The sequence below is a fragment of the Candoia aspera genome, chromosome 8, assembly GCF_035149785.1.
Source record: "Candoia aspera isolate rCanAsp1 chromosome 8, rCanAsp1.hap2, whole genome shotgun sequence".
Lineage (NCBI taxonomy): Eukaryota > Metazoa > Chordata > Lepidosauria > Squamata > Boidae > Candoia > Candoia aspera.
The window spans coordinates 39,744,777-39,764,950 of NC_086160.1; positions in this window are offsets into that span (position 1 = coordinate 39,744,777).

Here is a 20,174-nt window from a genome sequence, read left to right on the forward strand (position 1 = left end):
ATTATGTGCCCTCAAATCAGTGTTCACTCTTAGCAACCACACAGATAGATTTTCTCCATGATGACCTGTCCCTAACCTGGTCCTTCAGCTCTTCCAACAGTGCACTCATTGCTACTGTAATTGAGTCTGTCCACCTTGCTGCTGGCCATCCTCTTCTTCTCTTTCCTTCCACTTTTCCCATCATTAAAGCCTTCTCCAGAGAGCTGGGTCTTTGCATAATGGGTCTGAAGTAGGATAATTTAAGCCTGGTCATTTGTGCCTCGAGTGAGAACAATGGGTTGATTTGTTCAATGATCTATTGGTTTGTTTTCTTGGCTAGCCACAGTATTCTCAGGAGTCTTGTCCAACACCAAAGTTCAAAAGCATCAATGTTCTTCCTATCTTGCTTCTTCAAAATCCAACTTTCGCTTAACATTTGGTTCACTGATAGTCAAGGTAAAAATTTATCATATTCAGCTATGAACCAGATGGTGACTGACACATCTATTGTATATTTCTATGTTATGTGGCTAACTGTAACTCATTTGGAGTCTTTGGAAATGGAGTGGCATAGAAGCTGAAGTAATAAAGAAATACATGGAAGAAAAATCTGACTAGAAGTTGCTTCTGGTGGGGAATGGTGGTCTGACATGCTCCGAAGGGTGGAGAGCCACTACAGCTTTGAAAGCTGGCTGGGAGGTGAATTCTGGCCGGCTTTTATCTCTCTGGATTGAAGGGAGATCGAAAGATTAACCATGTGTGTTCCGGACAGCAGTTCCTTCTGATTAAACTGCAGAAATGGAAAAGTTATTAGCAGCTAGATCAGGAGTTCAGCTGCCTGAAGCCCTGGACTTTCATCTAAACTCCTAGCTGCAGGGGAGCTGGAGCCATTCAGACTTTACAGCCTTGCTCTCCCCAACTCTTAATCACTTTAACAAGTAATTGATTACAGCTGAAGAAAGATTGCTTTTGCAGCAAAGATAAGACTCCTTGTGGTGAGTTAAACCTTTTTTCAAGATTACAAAAAATACAAGAGAGACTTTGATTTAAATATTCAAGACTTATTGGCAAAAAGCTTAATTAAGAGAAGATTTAAGAAAGTTTTAAACAGCTAAGGGGTCAGTCTTTATTTTTTATTTTTTACTTTGCTATTTTTATTTTTACTATTTTTACTTTTGATGGAAGTGGTTTGATACAAAGCACTTTACTAAGTTAGTTAAAGAGAATAGCATGGCATGGGAATGCTTGTAAACTATCTTTAAAGTTCTGCATAACAAAAGACAAGGCAAAGATTCAGACCTGACTCAGACCTTGACGTTTAGTTACCATGGAGATGTGATGTCTGTTCTGGTTGAAATAGAAGTGGCTTAAACAAGAAGATAATGAGGGAGGGAGGAAAGGAGAAAGGACAAAAGAGGCTTGCTAGAACAACTTGCAATTACTTAAGATGCACTTCAGAATTCTTCTATTTTGTTTGCCTGAGACATTTTTGCTTTTGGATTAAAAATGACTACTAGAAAAATGATGAGAGGGCAGAAGAGGCTCACTAGAACAATCTGCAATTACGCAAAATGTACTTCAGAATTTTTTTTCAACTAATGGTAGATAAATATGATCAGATGGGGAAAAAATGGATGATTTTGAAAATTGAATGGATGAAAGATTTGTAAAATTAAGACAGCAGATGAAAGAAGATGTTGAAAAAATATCTGGAGAGGTAAAACAAATTAATGACAGAGTGGAAATTTTAGAGCCAAAGTTGAGATTTTATCAAAGACCTTCTCAGATCATAATCCTGTGCATCTGGTATATAAAAGAAAAACTAGTTCTTTCAGATGGAGACTAAATGAAGCATTGTTACAGAAGCAAGAAGTTGCTGAGAATTGCAAAAAGAAATTAAAAGAATTTTTTGAAAGTAATTTAAATAAAGGTACTGATTTGAGAATGGTCTTGGATGCAGGTAAAGCTTTTATTAGAGCTACCTGGTTAAATAATTCTGAAATTAAGAGGAAGAGGCAAGAGAAGATACAAAATATTTTGGATGAAATAAAAAGAAATGAAGAGGAATTAAGGAATTCTACAGGGAATTCAAGTATCTCCCAACAAATAAAGGTTTTACAGCAACAGTTATCTATGTTAACAATAAGAGAAATGGAAATAAAATTGAACTATGCAAAGCAAAGAAATTTTGAATTTGCAAATAAACCAGGGAAATGACTGGCTTATAAATTGCGAAGAGAAAGAAAATAGAAAATGATATTGAAATTACAAGAGGGAGATACTGTACTAATGGAAAATGTGTCCATTCAAAAAACATTTTATCAATATTATTCTAATCTGTATAAAGGACATGACATCCCCTTGGAGAAAATAGATGAATATCTTAGAATACAAAATCTATTGAGGATTACAGATGAACAAAGACAAATTATGAATGGACCTATAACAATAAGCTAAGTTTCAGAAGCAATTAAAGAGAGTGAACCAGGAAAGATGCCTGGATCAGATGGACTATTGAGTTTTTTATTCTAAGTGTTTTGAGGATGAACTTTTATAACTTTTACTATGATGAATTCTATTCTACAGGCAGGAAGGATACTAGAGACCTGGAAAGAAGCCAATATAACATTAATACCTCCAGAGGGACAAGATTTGATTTCAGTAAGAAATTACAGACCAATATCATTATTGAATAATGATTATAAGTTGTTTACAATGATTTTAGCTGAAAGAAGTTATTCATGAGGATCAATGTGAATTTTTACCTAAAGGACAGTTGAAAGATGTTAGAACTGTGTTGGATATTTTGGAATATTTGAATAACTTAATGAAAAACAAGCCACATTGGTCTTTTTAGATGCAGAGAAGGCTTTTGATAATTTTAACTGGATTTTTTTGTTTAAGGTTTTGGAAGATATGAATTTGGGTAGAATTTTATAAAATGGGTGAAATTGATTTATACTTCACAGACAGCACAAATAATCGTTAATGGAGATTTAACTAAACCATGTGAGATACAAAAAGGAACAAGACAAGGTTGCCCACTGTCTCCTCTTTTGTTTATTTTTGTTCTTGAAATATTAAATAGGGGTATAAGACAACATGAGAGGATTATGGGTATAAAGATTTAAAAAGAGTCATACAAATTAAGAGCTGCGGATGACTTGGTTTTGACCTTGGTAGACCCTTTAAATGGAACTGAAGTTTTAATGAGTAAATTAAAAGAATTTGGGGCATTAGCAGGTTTCAAGATTAATAAACAGAAGACAAAGATGTTAACAAAAAATATGAAGTTACAAGACCAAACAGAACTGATGAATGAAGTGGGTTTCAAGATTGAGAAGGTAAAATATTTGGGTATAATTATGACAAATATGAATTGTATGCTATTTCAAAACAACTATGTCAAGATATGGAATGATGTTAAAAAGGATATGTCAAGATGGGACAAGGTACAATTGTCACTGTTGGGGAAAATTCCTGTGATTAAGATGAATGTTTTATCCAGAATGTTATTTTTGTTTCAGACAATACCTGTTTTGACAACTGATGTACCATTTAAACAATGGCAGAAGGATTTATCTAAATTTGTATGGCAAGGGGAAAAAAAAAGTTAAATATAAGATACTACAAGATGCAAAGGAAAGAGCAGGATTGGACTTACCAGATTTGAAACTATATTTTGCTGCTTGCTGTTTAGTTTGGATGAAAGAGTGGGTATTGTTAAGAAATAGAAGATTATTGGATTTAGAAGGTCATGATTTGAGATTTGGGTGGCGTGGATATCTATGGTATGATAAAGCTAAGGTGAATGTACACTTTAAAAATCATGATGTTAGATGGGCTATTCTTAGAGTATGGAATAAATATAAACTCAGGTTTTACCTGAAAACACCTTTATGACTTTCAGTGCAAGAAGCATTTTATAGACGAGAAATGAGAAGTAAACATAAAAGGTTAACCTATTGAGATGTACTAGAATTTTCTCAAGGAGATTGTAAAATGTAATCAAGAGAAGATTTGATAACAGAAAGATATTTTTGTCAATGGTTTTCTTACGCACAATTATCAGATAAAAGATTTTATACTTTTGAACTGAAGCCATTAGTGGACAGCTAGGACCACTGAATGGAGCAGAGCTTAACACAGCAGAGAAGCTGTGCACAGAAAAATATTATCTTAAATAGATTTAATGAGCATATTAGAGAAACATAGGTTATTGATCTTACATATTCAGCCCTCCTAAGCATAAAGAATTACACGCTTAGACAAAGTAGGTTCAAAGTAAAGTAAAAAGAGTCTTACTGACTTTATTCTTGGTCCAGTTACATTTCCGTTCTTTGATGGAAAACTGATGTTCCTTGTTTCTTCTGTTCTTTCTCTGAGTGATCTCTTAGCCCTATAGCTGCTAAGAGCTGCATGGAAGAAAGGGGCAGCCACATGGCTTTAGGCCCAAGATGAAGAGAGAAGCAAAACATGCTTCTTCTCAGATGGTGGAAGGAGGAAGAGAGAGAGAGAGAGGAAGTGGGAGTGGCAACAAACAGCTTCCTCTAACAAGCATGGAGAGTTGTATCCTGGGACAAACTCAATTTACATGCTAATTGAGGCATGCTGATTTGTTAACGTCTCCAACATGAACAAGGTAAGACTGAGTTTGAAGTAGAATTATGTACTAATGAGGAACATGTTATTGCTAAAATGTATAAACTTTTGCTGAAATATGAGACAGAAGAAGAGCAAATGAAAGTATGATAAAATGGGCTAAAATCTTGGTTATAATGTACAAATGGATCAATGGGAGAATATGTGGTTGAAAGGATTGGCATTTACATTGTGTTCTAGCCTTAAAGAGAATTTTTATAAAATGATGTACCATTGATATTTGTCACCAGAGAAACTGTCTAGAATGTATAAAGATACGTCATCTCTTTTCTGGAAATGTGAACAATATGAAGGGACATTTTATCATGATTAGCGGACAAGTAAAAAAGCTAAATTTTTTGGGATACAAATACATATATTAATTCAGAAGATTTTAAAGGTTAAAGTACAATTGAAACCAGAGACTTTTCTTTTGGGACTAATGGACAAGCAACTAGGAAAAAGTCATGGAACTTTGTTTTTATATATGACAACTGCATCGAGACTATTATATGCTCAAAAGTGGAAAGGTTTGACACAACCCACAATGGAAGAATGGTTGGTGAAGATGATGGAACTTGTGGAGATGGCTAAATTAACTTCTTTGATTAAAGAAAAAACAATATCTACACTTATGAGTAACTGGAAACCACTTGTAGACTTTTTGCATGAAATGGAAAAAAAATGCATTCACAACTTGTGGTTTTGCGGATTAGGAAAAAAACCTGGATAGTAGAAAAAAGTGAGCCTTCTTTGTAATCATAGAGTAAGAGATAATTTTGTAATTATACTTATATTTGCTGCAAAGGAAATCAGAAGCTTCTTTTTTCTATTTCTTTTTATTTTTTCTTGCTGCACTTTTTCTTTTTCTTTTCTCTTTCTTTGCTTTGTCTACTCTTTAGTGGTTTATGTTAGTTTTTATGTTCTTTATAAAACTTTTAATAACATTTATTTAAAAAAAGAAAAAAACCTGACTCTGTTTGAAGAAGACATTTTGCTTTTTCAGTTCATGTTAAGAAAGAAAACTAAGTATTTCCAGTATGTTTGCTTGGTGCATATATACAAAAATAAAAAAATGCTTATTTCTTCCTGGGTGCCTGTTTAATGAAAAGATCAAATTACATTTTTTACAAGATGTGACACAAGTTTAAGGAAGCTAAATTGTAAGCTGGGCTATTCAGTGACTAATAGCGAGGAGAGACATAATAGCTTTTTCCCACACAAGAAGCACATCATTAAGGCTGAATTCATCCTTGTGGGCTATGTTCCTGGAATGTGCAGAGAATTAATCAGCACACAAAAACAGGTAAGAGAAACAATTTTGGCAGCTTTCAGAGAAAGAGGTGCCAGGCATGGTAAGAAGAAAAGCTGAAAGAAACACAACGAAGTGGGGTAGAGAGAATCTTTTCAATTTGTTTGGATAAGTGCCAGTCAGTTGCCCTCTTAAACAAACCACAAATTCGTAAGTCCCAGGAATTATTTCATTAAGTGGATTCAAGTAAGACTAGTTGGAAAGTGGATGAAGCAGGAAGCAAGAGTTCCAGTGTGTGCACTGAGTGGGAAGATCAGCTGAACTTCAAAGGCTGACATTGTTAGAAAAAGGTTTGGGGAGAGAAAGAGGTCAGTCATGGGACTATTTTAACTACAGCACTGTGCATTGTGGGACAGTCCGAATTTTGTATATTGCAGTGTCCAGAACTAGTTTCACCAACATCTTATTCCTGGAACCATTTCAAATATTAGAAACTACATCCTGGATGCAGACATACTGGAAGCAGGGAACAAGGAAAAGGAACTTAGAATGGGTCAGAAGCCCTTCAGTAGCTTAGCAACAAGGACAAAGTGTTTCTAGCTGGGAAACTACATCTTTAAATGAGTACAAGTTTAGGAAGGGGACAAAGCAAGATGAAATGACAAATGAAAGTAAGTAAGAAAGAAGCTGTAGAGTAAAAAAAAAAAGCATGCCACATTTCCATATCAATAGCCACAGCATGAAAATAATTTAGTTTTATTTGTAGGTTTCACTCTCCATTGGTTAATATAAATAATAAAAAAAAACACTTCCTACTTCAATATTTATTACTATTTTTCTGACAACACAATCTATCAGAAATAATAAGGTTTTACATATTTATCTGATTGATTTATATCCTGCCTTTCCTCCAGGAACTTAAGGAAGCATACTTAACAGTTCTTTCTTCAATTTTACTCCACAAGGGCAACCCTGTGACCTTTGTGCCTACAAAGAGTGTATCACTGGCCCAAAGTCATACAGTGAACATCACGGCTAACAGTGGACTTGAATCTAGGTCTCCCTGATCCCTGATCCTAGTCCAGGCACTTTATAGTCCAACAACACTATATTACACTGGCTTTCAGGGTTGTAGTTTAAAACATCTGGGAGACAGAAAGATGCTATAAGGGTATCAACAAGAAACTGCTCCTGTACAAAACAAGTTTTTTAAATTCTACACCTACCTGTATGCATGCACACAGACAGGTATGTGTGTGTCTGTATACACACATATTATTGCCTCAATGAGTTTAAAGCAAGCTTTTGGTAGAGACAATCCATCAGAGTATACTGGTATATCTGGAGGCATTTGCTTTTCAGTCACCTGTCAAATCAGTTTTATTTGGGGCTAGGTTTAAATATGAAAATGTTTATGTAGTGTGAGTTGTTAGAATGGAGGAATAAAAAAAAAACCCTTAATGTTTTTATGTAATGTCTGCCTGGAAAATGAGAAATGGAACAGAAATAGAAACATCTATCCTTAGTTTGAAATGGAAGCATCGCCTTTCCTCCTATGTTGTCACTGAGCTTTAGCTACAGTGAGCGTAGCGACATCTTATTTTTAGATATACTGTACGTGCTAATAATAGTCCCAGATCTCTGTTCCAGAAAGAGAGAGAGAGAGAGAGAGAGAGAGAGAAAATGTACCGCAACTAGAACGTGTGACTTTTTTACAAGATTACAGGCAACTAAAAATCTATGATTGCTTTCATCCTTTTCCCCATCAGTATATCAAAATATATACATACTGTTCTCTTACTCATATACATGGTCATTTGGCTATTGAAAAAGTAACTGGTAGCTACACAAACTGGGATCATCCTCCATTAAATCCTTCAAACTTTCCACAGTGTCCTGTGGTTTATAGATGCAATTCTAGTAATGGAAAATGAGATCATCCACGGTGTGGAAGGTTATTCATTAGGGAGTGCAACTGATATCATCATTACATCATCTTTTTCTGTGCCTAATTCTCACAGTAGCAGATAGGGAAAACACCTACTGAGAGTCAGTCCCAAGTTGCTTCCCTTCTGAAGGTTATGCTTATACTGTATATAAAGGTCTGGAATGCCATTCCTGCTCCATTAAAATTCTAAAATTGAAAAGTGGTGTGAAGAACATAAAGAAGTTTTCTTGTGCGTATTAGTTCTTACTAATGGTATGGAAACCAATATTTAACCAGAAATGATAATACTCTATCAAACTAATAATTCCACAATCAAAAATGATTTATTGAAGGCTGTAAATAAGTACTGGGAATAGTTCAGCATGCAAGATCCATTTCCCTGAGCTTGTATGTCATGCTAAGCCATTGTTTTAACCATTTGCTTTTTACAAAGCAGTATTGCAGAACAGCAAAACAAATCTGGCTAGGATGAGCAATTCTTGCATTTGTTTAGAAACTTTGGCAGGACACAGAAACAGATCAGGAATAAACCAAGAAATCACAAACAACATTTGTCCCCATGCACAGAACATGCTAAACCATAGCTGTAATCAGTAAGTTAGGGTTGCACAAACTTTTTTGGTCTGAGGGCCACCTGTCAGAATGTACTGAATGGGGGCCTAATAGAAAACTATTTTTGGTATTGTTGTCATTAAATATTGTTCCTGTGACTAGTATTCAGTCATGTATTTAATAAGATTTCCTTTTGTCAAATAATACATTTCAATTTGGCGACAAATTTTGGAGGTTTTTGGAAGCTGTAGCCAAGACTTCTCAGGGCCAGATGAGGCTCAAGGCCCCAGGCTATGCACCTCTGCAAAGAGCCAGCCGACATGCTTTGTTGCATTTCCAGTTCACTTTTGTTAAAAAAATGAAAACAAGGTATTTCTGCATTATGCTAAGTCAAAAAACAGACAAAACCCAGATTAGTCTGATATAATATTTGTAAGTCCCAGAAGTCTAGTCAGCACAGTGATGAAAATGACTAGGTTGCGTGCATTTTTCACCCTCAATAATTTCACGGAAGTATTTAAAAACAGAAATTATTTCTCTTTCTTAAAAGTTTGTAGATAAGATCCATACACTAGTTGTCTTTTTATACATGCATACACATAATTTCTGCTTCTACAGTTTTTGGCAGAGCAGGAATCAGGACCTCTAACCTGAAGTTAGTGATGTTTTCTGGCTGGTTCAGACTAGTTTGCACAAAGTTGTTGTTAAATTCTTCCTCTGAGGAAGAAACAAAGGCCCAGCAGGGTCAGGTTGAATGGAGTGCTTGTGAAAGGGACTTCATGGCTAGAAGGGCCTTTGCCCAACTTTAGCTAGTGCATCAACTCTAGTCCTACCTAAAGCACAAAGATCTTTCAAAAGTAACTCACAGCCTCATCATTAGGCATCCAGGCTACTGGATTCTGCATGGAGCTGTTTTTGAAGACCATTCAGAAACTAAATAGTTGGTGCAAAATTCAGCAGCCTGTTTGCTGGCATGAACCAGCCACCAAGAGCATTTTAGACGTATGCCATGGGCCCTGCACTGGCTCTCAGTAAGTTTCTAGGTGCAATTCAGAGTGCTGCTTTTGACCTATAAAGCCCTAAATGGCTTGGCCCCTAGGTACTTAGAGGGCTGCTTTCGCCTATTTGGATCAGCCTATTCTGTATGAATACTTCAGGAGAGGCAGTTGGTTACTCTCTACTTCATTGATGTGAGGCCAGAAGGTGTTTTTTTTTTTAGTTATGGCCCCAGACCTTTGGAACAGCTCCCCATAGAAATTACATTGACCCTTTCCTTAATATCGTTCTGGAAGATGGTAAAGATGGAGCTCTTCCAGAGGTAATTTGGTAAATAATCACCATTGATTATTGTTACTATTGTGATGTTATTTTTGGATTGGATGATAATAGCTCCCCCAAATTATTGAATTGTGTTTAAATACAACTCATGTTCTTACGTATTGTAGGTGTTCTGATTTTTGTACCATGGATATTTTAATCATTAAATGTAAGGTACTAGAAGTCCTTGGCAGATTCAACCATATGTAAGTTCAATAAATGAATAAAGAGTAGAATAAAAAAATCTGCTTATCCTCATGCTCTCACTGCCTGCTCCCCTGATAGTTATATCATCTACAACCATGGCTCCATTGGCATGCATGATGCCACAGTTCACAGACAGAGCTAGATTAATTCCCTGGTAGGCTAGGTCCACAATGAAAGTACAGTGGACCAGACCAGCCAAGTTGGAGAAGGTATTAGAAAGGGCTGAGGCAGGCCACCTAAGATGCAGAGGTAGTCTGGGGTGGGGTACAGGTGCAGCAACACTGGCTAAGGAAACAGAAGGCACCAGAAAGAACCAATCCTAAGCCATCAGTGCTTGTTTGGAGGAAGTAGCAAAAATATGAAGAACCCTAACCTTTTGTTGCCTAATAACACCCCTGCTGAAAACATCCATTAAAGTCAATGGAAGTAAAGTTAATCTGGTAAGCCCAGGGAGCAAATTTCATAAGCAGGTTTCTTACTTCCTGGTAGTAAAAAATATCATGTTAAATTAAATAAGTAACAATGTACCAGCCATTCAAGACACTCAGAATCTGCTGCCTGAGCCAGTTGCCTCACTGTCTAACAGTGAGGGCATTTCTGCATATCTCAGCTTGAATGACAGTGAAATTGCTAGGCTGGAATTCATATGCAAAAGTGACATCAACAGATATCAGCATGTATGAATCTCTCTTATATTCCATTTTAAGCGGCAAGATGGACATTCTTAAACCTGGTGTACTCTGGAAGTATTGGGACTGCAACTCCCAGGTTTCCCCATAAGTATGACCTTCCTGCCTGGGAATTATGGAATTGCAGTCTGAACATATCTGGAAGGCACAGTTTGGGGAAAGATGTTTTTGATGATACCGACTTCAACATCAAATCAAGCTTTCTCCTTTGTGCCCTGCTCCCCCAAAATCTGCTTTTTATAACATTTTGTCTAACCAAGAAAGCTTACAGTTTTTATAACTTTGGAAATCACGCCAGTAGGTAAACGGAACGTATTTGTCCCTCATTAAGCGTTTATGTACTCTGCATACTTTTTCTTACCTGCTCCACTAAGGTCCTATCGTGTTAAATCTTTTACACTGAAGAATAACTGGTTTTTGAAAAGAACTCAGAAATTCCTGTTTTCTAATTCCAAAAAAATAGATGGCTATAAAAAAATTCTCTGTTAATATGGTTATTTTATGGGCCACCAATGACAACTGATAGCTTCACAGTTGCCTTTCTAACTTTCTTTATGAAATGGTTTTAAGACATTAATTTAGAAAGGTTGTTATTATGGTCTATGAGGTCACAAAGTCAAGTCTATAAATGTGAGCTAGTGTCACAAGTTGTTAGAACAGAAATAGAAATTGAAACAAAAGACAGAACCAGAGAAGGCTATGAGCACATCTGGTTATGAAATCTTATTCCTGGAGAATTAATAGAAAGCAATCTTTTCCAGCTTTAATTCAAATGGGGAAATCAACAATGAGAACATAAGCAAAAACTAATTCAGCCTTCCCCAGTCTAGACTCCAAGCTCCTACAGTATCTAGTAAACCTGTATTTGCCCATTCTGGCAAGGAATTGTAGGAGTGGAGGTCCAACACATCTGCAGCGTGCCAGGTTGGGGAAAGATAGTCTAATTTGTTTTATGTGCTAGATCATTTTCTAAAAAAGGTGAATGGTATACGAAGCAGAAAATATACATTTAATTTTTTATATTGTTTGAGCTTTGCTTGCTGTAAATTTTGGCATGTCTGGTCTGGACAGATTACAATCTTGCATTATCTACTTTTTAGAATTGGTGAAAGGTGAAAGGTCCCTGTGCAAGCACCGAGTCATGTCTGACCCTTTGGAGGGACACTGCTTTCACGACGTTTTCTTGGCAGACTATAGCGGGGTGCTTTGCCATTGCCTTCCCCAGTTGTCACCTTCCCCAACAAGCTGGGTACTCATTTTACCAACCTCAGAAGGATGGATGGCTGAGTCGACCTGAGCCGCCTACCCAAGAATTCAGCTTCCGCTGGGATCGAACTCGGGTTGTGGGGAATGTTTTCAGTTGCAATACTGCCACCTACCACTCTGCACCACATGAAGCTTTCTAAAATTAGACCTCTGAAATCCACCAGGTGGCTCCATGTGCAATTGATGCATGGCCTTTCTACACAAACACCAACACCTGGTTTAACCCTGTGGGGGTTATACATAGGCTGTATGGTTGCTGCTGTTACTAGTTAACTGGTTAATCACTAGATAAGTCAACTAAGTGTTGCAATTTGTTCATAGGCCTATTCTATATTATAATAAGCAATTATAAGCAGGGCTATTGCAACATGCTGAATAATTACAATAGGAATGTCACTGAAAAATTTACTGAGAAAATGATATATTGAGAAATAATGACATGTCACTAATTGTTTAGACTGGATGAGTTAATTAGTTTTTGGTACTATTTACAAATACTTTTTAGGATCAAGGGGATCTAGATTTCGATTGGCACATACTCTGCTTATTATGCATTACTGTAGAAATATACTTCTCAGCATTTCAACTTGCATAATTCTATTATTATTTCTGCAAACAATTTAAGCCTAAATATATTTCAGCATATTTACAGAAACTTGGATGCCACTTTCTCTGCTATTTCCAGTATGATATATAAAAATGGATAGATGGGAAAATTACATATATACATACATATCAGATAGCCAGGAATATTCAGTGCTTCTGACGCTGCTGGATTCCAATGACTATCAGCTGTGGCTAGCATGGCCAATAGTCAGGGATTATGAGAATTATAGTATAGTAACATCTCAAGGGCCACAGCTTCCCCTGTCTTCTCTATGGCCTTGGGCTATAAATGACAATGACTTTTAGAAAAATGATTTCAGGATCTGTCTTCCAGTTCTGGAAATTAGTAGCTTGGAGATCCTTTAAAGCAGCCTTTCTCAACCTTTTGACCCTGGAGGAACTCTTGAAATATTTTTCAGTCCTCGGGGAACTCCTGCACATTCAGGCTCAAATATAGGCCAGAAGTTACAAAATTATTATATTTGTTTCATGTGTAGGCCTGTATATACATGTATGCATTAACAGTGTTCTTAAATTAAAGAATTAAACTTACCTCTTTAATGTGAAGTTGCCTGAATTTGAAATAATTTTTTAAATAAATCATGATCTGCCAGGGAACCTCTCATGGAACCCTAGGTTCCACAGAACCCTGGTTGAGAAACCCTGCTTTAAAGCATGAAAGGTTCACTGACTTCATTTAATATACCAGATCAGTCATATCAAAGAGCTAAAAGAGAAGATAAAAGTAATTTTCTACTAAAAGCCTGATTTTTTTCTGACACACCTTTTCATGTGTGGTGATGTTTGAGTTCTTTACTGATTAAGTTTATACCTAGCATTAAGCCATAATTTTCCTTCAGCTTATTAAATAAGCAGCAAAAAGTCACTTGTTGAGATGGGCGGCTATAGAAATCAATCAATCAATCAATCAATCAAATAAATAAATAGCTAGGTTCCCATATTACACTATGATAATCTATCTACACTCCTTTCTAACCCTGGTTTATGAACCACAGTGGCAGGGTATAAACAGTTTAAGTCAAAACCAACTAACTTTAGTATGATAAAGTATGGTTGAACAAAGTCTTGAAGCTAGCCTGTGGCTTGACTGGCTTTAATTTCTTCCATACAAAAAGGCTTAAGAAAACCCTTGAGTTCATGCCCAGTACTTATTTCATGTTTCTTGTTAATGACATCCCCATCATGATCTCTGGAGCTGCTAGTGGCAGGAAAAAAAAAACGTAATCTGGTGCCTTCCACAAGTGTTGACCATGGTCTATGCTGGCTGGGACAGTGTAAGCTGTGACCCAGTATATCGGAGGGCAACAAAATTGGCTGATCTAAACAGTACCAGCATCAGCTTTTAATTTTATTGTATCTTATGAATTCCATAATAGAAATGAACATAGATAGGCCCACTATCATTTCCACATGATAGGCACAATCCAGTTAAAGTTTTGATCTTTTCTACTATGAGCCCAGTATTTTTAGAAGATGTTAACTTCCCAGAGTCACTCTTTGAGTGAGATGGGCAGTGACAAAATTCGAAATATATAAAAATATAAATAAATATTAAGCAGGAACAAGCTGTCTTGCTGTGGTTTGCTCTAGACTGTTCTGATATTTTGGACAAATAAGTACTATTTCAGAGTCAATGAGCTCTGTGCTTCATATTCAGAGAAGAGCTACAGATAAAGTTACAAATGGTCTTGCCTACAAAAATAATAATAGATGGATTATTCTATAGCAAACAATTATAGGACAGAAGGCAAACCATCTTAGAAAAAGAATCAATTTTCCTTCATTTGAATTTGAAAAAAAATCTAATCTGGTCAGATTCATAGCTGATGAAAGGAAATGTAACAACACAGCTAATGATTATATAATAATTAAACCAGGTAGCCTAAGGAATCAGCCATCTTTCCTCATCCCTGGATGTTATTGAATGATCTCACACAATAGCTTGGATGCAAAAAAAAAAAAGAGAAGTAATGTGTAAGCTGTCAACTTAAAAAAAAAAATCAGGGACAGGAAAGGCATCTGGTATTTGGTGGACACTTGGAGGTTCTACTGCTAACCCTGCTACATCTTGATACATGCATATACTGTTAAAAGCTGCAATCCTGCTCTATTAGAGCAATTGTGAGATATTTGCTATATAAATTGATAACTGGTTTCTCTGACTTCACTCATTTTAAATACACTGGATTACAATTTTAACTATATCATTAGTATGGCCATGGGGTATGCTGACTAAAATATGATGGATCTTGTAGTCGCACATATCCTGAGACACAAACTGGGCTGTCTTCACAACTAGCGCATGTTTGATTTTTGCAAGCAAACTGTCTATAACAATACACCGTTTTGCAAAGTAGTTTTAGAAAACTATACTATTTTCTGAAAAAAAGTTCAAAGCTATTATTTTAAAATGATACACATAGAAAAAGGGTGTTAAACAAATCACAATTGCCATTAATATTTTATTCTGTGGATGGAAGCAAAATGCCAATCCAAACCCTAAACAATGTTCCTTCTTACTACATAGAGCAGATGGTCACAATTAAAATACTGTTATTTCATTGGTTTGATCAGTATTTGTTTATGTGACTACCTTGGCTGTTTAATAAATGACTGAGTATATAATGATTTCAGCCAAAAAGACAACATTGTCAACTGTTTACATATATCTTGAACCTTGTAGTTTTATAGTTAGTTTAATATTACTTTTCACAAAATTCTTTTCTGGAATGTCATAATAACAATAGTTAAATAGCCAGTTTTATTGTCTACAAAGCTATAATTTGTATAGTCTTGGAAATTCCAAGCCACTCCATACCAAGGTTACAGCCAAGGAAGGACTTCATGATTACATCAAACTAATGATAAAACAAAAAATGAGTCAGAGCTATAACTATTAACCCCTTTGTTCTCACACTTTGCTGAAGGCTGACTGCTTAACAAGCTGTTAGTTGGCTTTACTGCATGGGACACTTTGTTTGCTTCTCTGGCATAATTTAACTACAATATAGTCAAATTCTTCTTGTTAGAGCACAGCAAGGCAAAGAAAATACAGTGACACTAGGAAAGTATGAGGCAAATACAAAAGTAAAATTAAATACTGTGTAGACATGGTCCAGAGCTGGTTTTAGATCAGAAAAGGAAGAGAGGGAAGTAGTCAGACTTTAGAATTAGAAGCCCTCAAGGCAATTTAGCTTCCTGCTGCAACATTCATTATGCAGTCCCCCGGTGGCACCATCAAATTGGGCAACAAAACAAGTGATTTTCAAGTTGTGCAAACAAAACTGAAAATTGTTTTGACACAATACTTGTAAATCTTACAGGCAAATTTTTCTTTAAAAAACTCCTGAAGTGCAGGTCCTGGCCCCAAAAGTTGCTTGCCTTATTGCTCTAGACCAGTATTTCTCAACCTTGGCCACTTTAAGATGTGTGGATTTCAACTCCCAGAATTCCCCAACCACACATCTTAAAGTGGCCAAGATTGAGAAATACTGGTCTAGAGCAATAAAACTCAATTTAGGCATTTCTTCTACCTGCAAGCTACCCGGTGGTGCACAAAATAAGATGTTTTGTGACTGTTGATGACACACAGAATCTTTTTCCTACCAGTCTCTTCCAGATGCCCTGGGACTATAACTTTGAAATTAAGGAAGAACATTCATAGCACAGCACAACTTCTAATTATCATACTGAGGGAAGGAGAAAAAATGTCTTTAATTGGAAGGTAATAAAATGCCTGCCAGTTTAACCATTCTTTCCTCTACTCACCTCCTTTCTTCTTTCCCCTTTTGATCAGTTCCATTCAACTCATTCACACTCTTTAGCCCACTCAGTTCTACTTTGGGATAGAGTGCAGGGTGTGCCCCTGCTGGATGGATTTTTGTGGTTATATGTTGGGGGGGCACTGATGATTTCTTTTTATCTTTTGTGATTTCTTATCTTTTAATTTTAAGCCACTCAGAGTTATTGTCAGCCTATTAATTCCAACATACCTGATTATGCTAGTTAGGGGGAAAATACTTTACATATATCACTGATTTTATTATCTGTATTCCTTATTTTATGTATGATTACTAGTTATTCTAGTTGGTACTGTCTGCATTTATGGTATGATAGGCATATTTTATTTTGATTTGAGCATTTTAAAATAAGTATATATAAAAACTAAACAATCAAGAGAAATGTCTCTCTTGTTAATTATATAACTCTATCAATATATTTGAGATTTTATTGAATAACAGGAGCAAAACAGCATTATTTGTCTTGAAGAGTTTAAAACTGTATTGGTTTTCTTTTGCTCTTGTCTGTAAGACTTTGGTGCCACCTAGGGTCTACAAAGTATTATAGAAACTATAGTATCATGAAAAGCAAAAAACAGCTGTGCTAGCCGTAAGAAAAATTCTAAGATCTTTACTAGGGCAATGCCTGTATTAGTAAAGGTAAAGGTTTCCCTTGACATTAAGTCCAGTCATGTCCGACTCTAGGGGGCGGTGCTCATCTCCGTTTCAAAGCCGAAGAGCCAGCGTTTGTCCGTAGACACTTCCATGGTCATGTGGCCAGCATGACTAAATGGAACGCTGTTACCTGCCCACCGAAGCGGTACCTATTAATCTACTCACATTTGCATGTTTTCGAACTGCTAGGTTGGCAGGAGCTGGGACTAGCAACGGGAGCTCACCCCATCACGCAGATTTGAACCGCCGACCTCCTGATCGGCAAGCTCAGCAGCTCAGCGGTTTAACCCGCAGTGCTACCGCGTCCCTAATGCCTGTATTAGGCCAATGAAAATACCCTAAAAAAATGTACAGCTTTTCAAGCTGTTCAAAACTTTTCATCAAGCCAAATGGTGAACAAAGCAATCAGGAGAAGAAAGAACTATGTTAAAATTAAGGTTTCTGCATTTAAGTCACAACCTTAAAATGCAATGCATAAAGAAGGTAAAAAATGAAGTTACAGACATTTGAGTTAAACTGTGCTGGGAGATGGTCCATTGAGTAGTTAGAATTGTCAGAGGTTCCTGGAATCAAGAAGACTCAGTGATTGATCACCAGGTATTATTGAAATACATATTTAAGTGAAACTTACACCAGTTTCTTGACAGATGGAAAATCCAAACAGAATTTTAGATTGTGTTCTTCATTTCAAAAAATCCAACAGAAGCAAAATTGGACAGTTTTACCTAGTAGATAAGGTAATGTTTTCCCAGAAAATACAATTCCAGCTTATACTGGAATTTTACACTGAAATGCATACACTGGGTTTCCCTGATTAGCCTGGCTATGATTTGCAAGAAATTGGTTTGTCTGCATTAAGATGATGTACATCAGTATAGTTAGGTGTAAATAGAGAACCTACTGCTAAGCAGAGACACTAAGAGGAGGAAACTGGAAATATCACTGCACTCAGGTCTAATCCTCTAACTGCTAAATAGAGATGTCCAGCTCAATGTTATTTTCTTGGTGTAATGTGGAAGTGGTTTTCCACTCCTTCTTCCAGGATTTTTTAAAATTCCCAGTCTGAAATTCCCCAGCAATTTCCCCATCTAACTACCAATTAAGACTGACCACATTTAGCTTTCTAGATCAGCCAAAGTTGGCTAAGTGCTGCCAATGCTATGGAAATAGTTGATAAATGATTAGCCCTTGATTTATCAGCCCTTGGTTTATCCTTAGCTTAGCGAATGTTGGATTTAAGTGACCAAATATGCTAAGCAGGGATTTACAGCACTGGGACATAATCATTGGCAGCTGAGAGGAAACAAGGAAGGAAAATAAGAGAAGCCACTGGGAAGGCTGGCCAGCTGGTGGGATTCATAGACGGCCCCAATCTGAATGAATCTGTATGGTGTATAAGGGCAGTCTAAATGATTCATGGAGCGAGAATTGCCAGATGTACAAGCTGGGTTTAGAAAAGGCAGAGGAACTAGGGACCAAATTGCCAATATCTGCTGGATAATGGAAAAAGCCAGGGAGTTTCAGAAAAGCATCTATTTCTGTTTTATTGACTATTCTAAAGCCTTTGACTGTGTGGACAATAACAAATTGTGGCAAGTTCTTAGTGGTATGGGGATACCAAGTCATCTTGTCTGCCTCCTGAGGCACCTGTAAATGACCAAGTGGCAAGAGTAAGAACAGACCACGGAACAACGGACTGGTTTAAGATTGGAAAAGGAGTATGGCAGGGCTGTATACTCTCACCCTACCTATTCAACTTGTACGCAGAACACATCATGCGACATGCTGGGCTTGAGGAATCCACGGCTGGAGTTAAAATCGCTGGAAGAAACATTAACAATCTCAGATATGCAGATGATACTTTGATGGCTGAAAGTGAAGAGGAACTGAGGAGCCTTATGATGAAGGTGAAAGAAGAAAGTGCAAAAGCTGGCTTGCAGCTAAACCTCAAAAAAACCAAGATTATGGCAACCAGCTTGATTGATAACTGGCAAATAGAGGGAGAAAACGTAGAGGCAGTGAAAGACTTTGTATTTCTAGGTGTGAAGATTACTGCAGATGCTGACTGCAGTCAGGAAATGAGAAGACGCTTAATCCTTGGGAGAAGATCAATGACAAATCTCGATAAAATAGTTAAGAGCAGAGACATCACACTGACAACAAAGGTCCGCATAGTTAAAGCAATGGTATTCCCTGTAGTAACATATGGCTGCGAGAGCTGGACCATAAGGAAGGCTGAGAGAAGGAAGATCGATGCTTTTGAACTGTGGTGTTGGAGGAAAATTCTGAGAGTGCCTTGGACTGCAAGAAGATCAAACCAGTCCATCCTCCAGGAAATAAAGCCAGACTGCTCACTTGAGGGAATGATATTAAAGGCAAAACTGAAATACTTTGGCCACATAATGAGAAGACAGGACACCCTGGAGAAGATGCTGATGCTAGGGAGAGTGGAGGGCAAAAGGAAGACGGGCCAACCAAGGGCAAGGTGGATGGATGATATTCTAGAGGTGACGGACTCGTCCCTGGGGGAGCTGGGGGTGTTGACGACCGACAGGAAGCTCTGGCGTGGGCTGGTCCATGAAGTCACGAAGAGTCGGAAGCGACTAAACGAATAAAGAACAACAACAAATGATGAATATCTCCATATATTAAAACAACCCACACTATATAAGGAAAACAGTCACAACACTAAAAGTGTATGTGTCCCAGAAACACTCACAAAGGTCCACTGAAATAAAATAGTTTGAGGGCCATGAATGCAGGGAGGACAGATCCAAGTGTACCTTTGGGAGAATCATGTTTGTGCTAGCCAAAAATCAGAACATGTCCGATTGCACCTTTTCCAAGCAACAAATGCTATTAAAAGGCATAAGTGCTCATGAGCTACATCATGCATCTGATGAAGTGAGCCACACTTCACAAAAGCTTTTATCTTTTAATAACATTTGTTGCTTGGAAAAGGTGCTAACAGACTTTTTCTGGTTTTTGTTTCCCACAGGTTGTCAGGCAGAAAACAATGAATGAGAATACTTAAACTCAGTTGGGACAGAGATCCAGGGAAAGTTAGATCCTCACTATGGCAGGACTGCAACAGTGTTAGCAAACTTTGGTCCAACTATCAACTTTACGTTACCCCAAGATAGACACACCAAGGCAGCATAACTAAGAATAATGCGCAGCCTGTTTGGGATATATCTGCCCAGAGTCCCACTTGTCCTGTTCCTAGACACTGCCTGCAACAA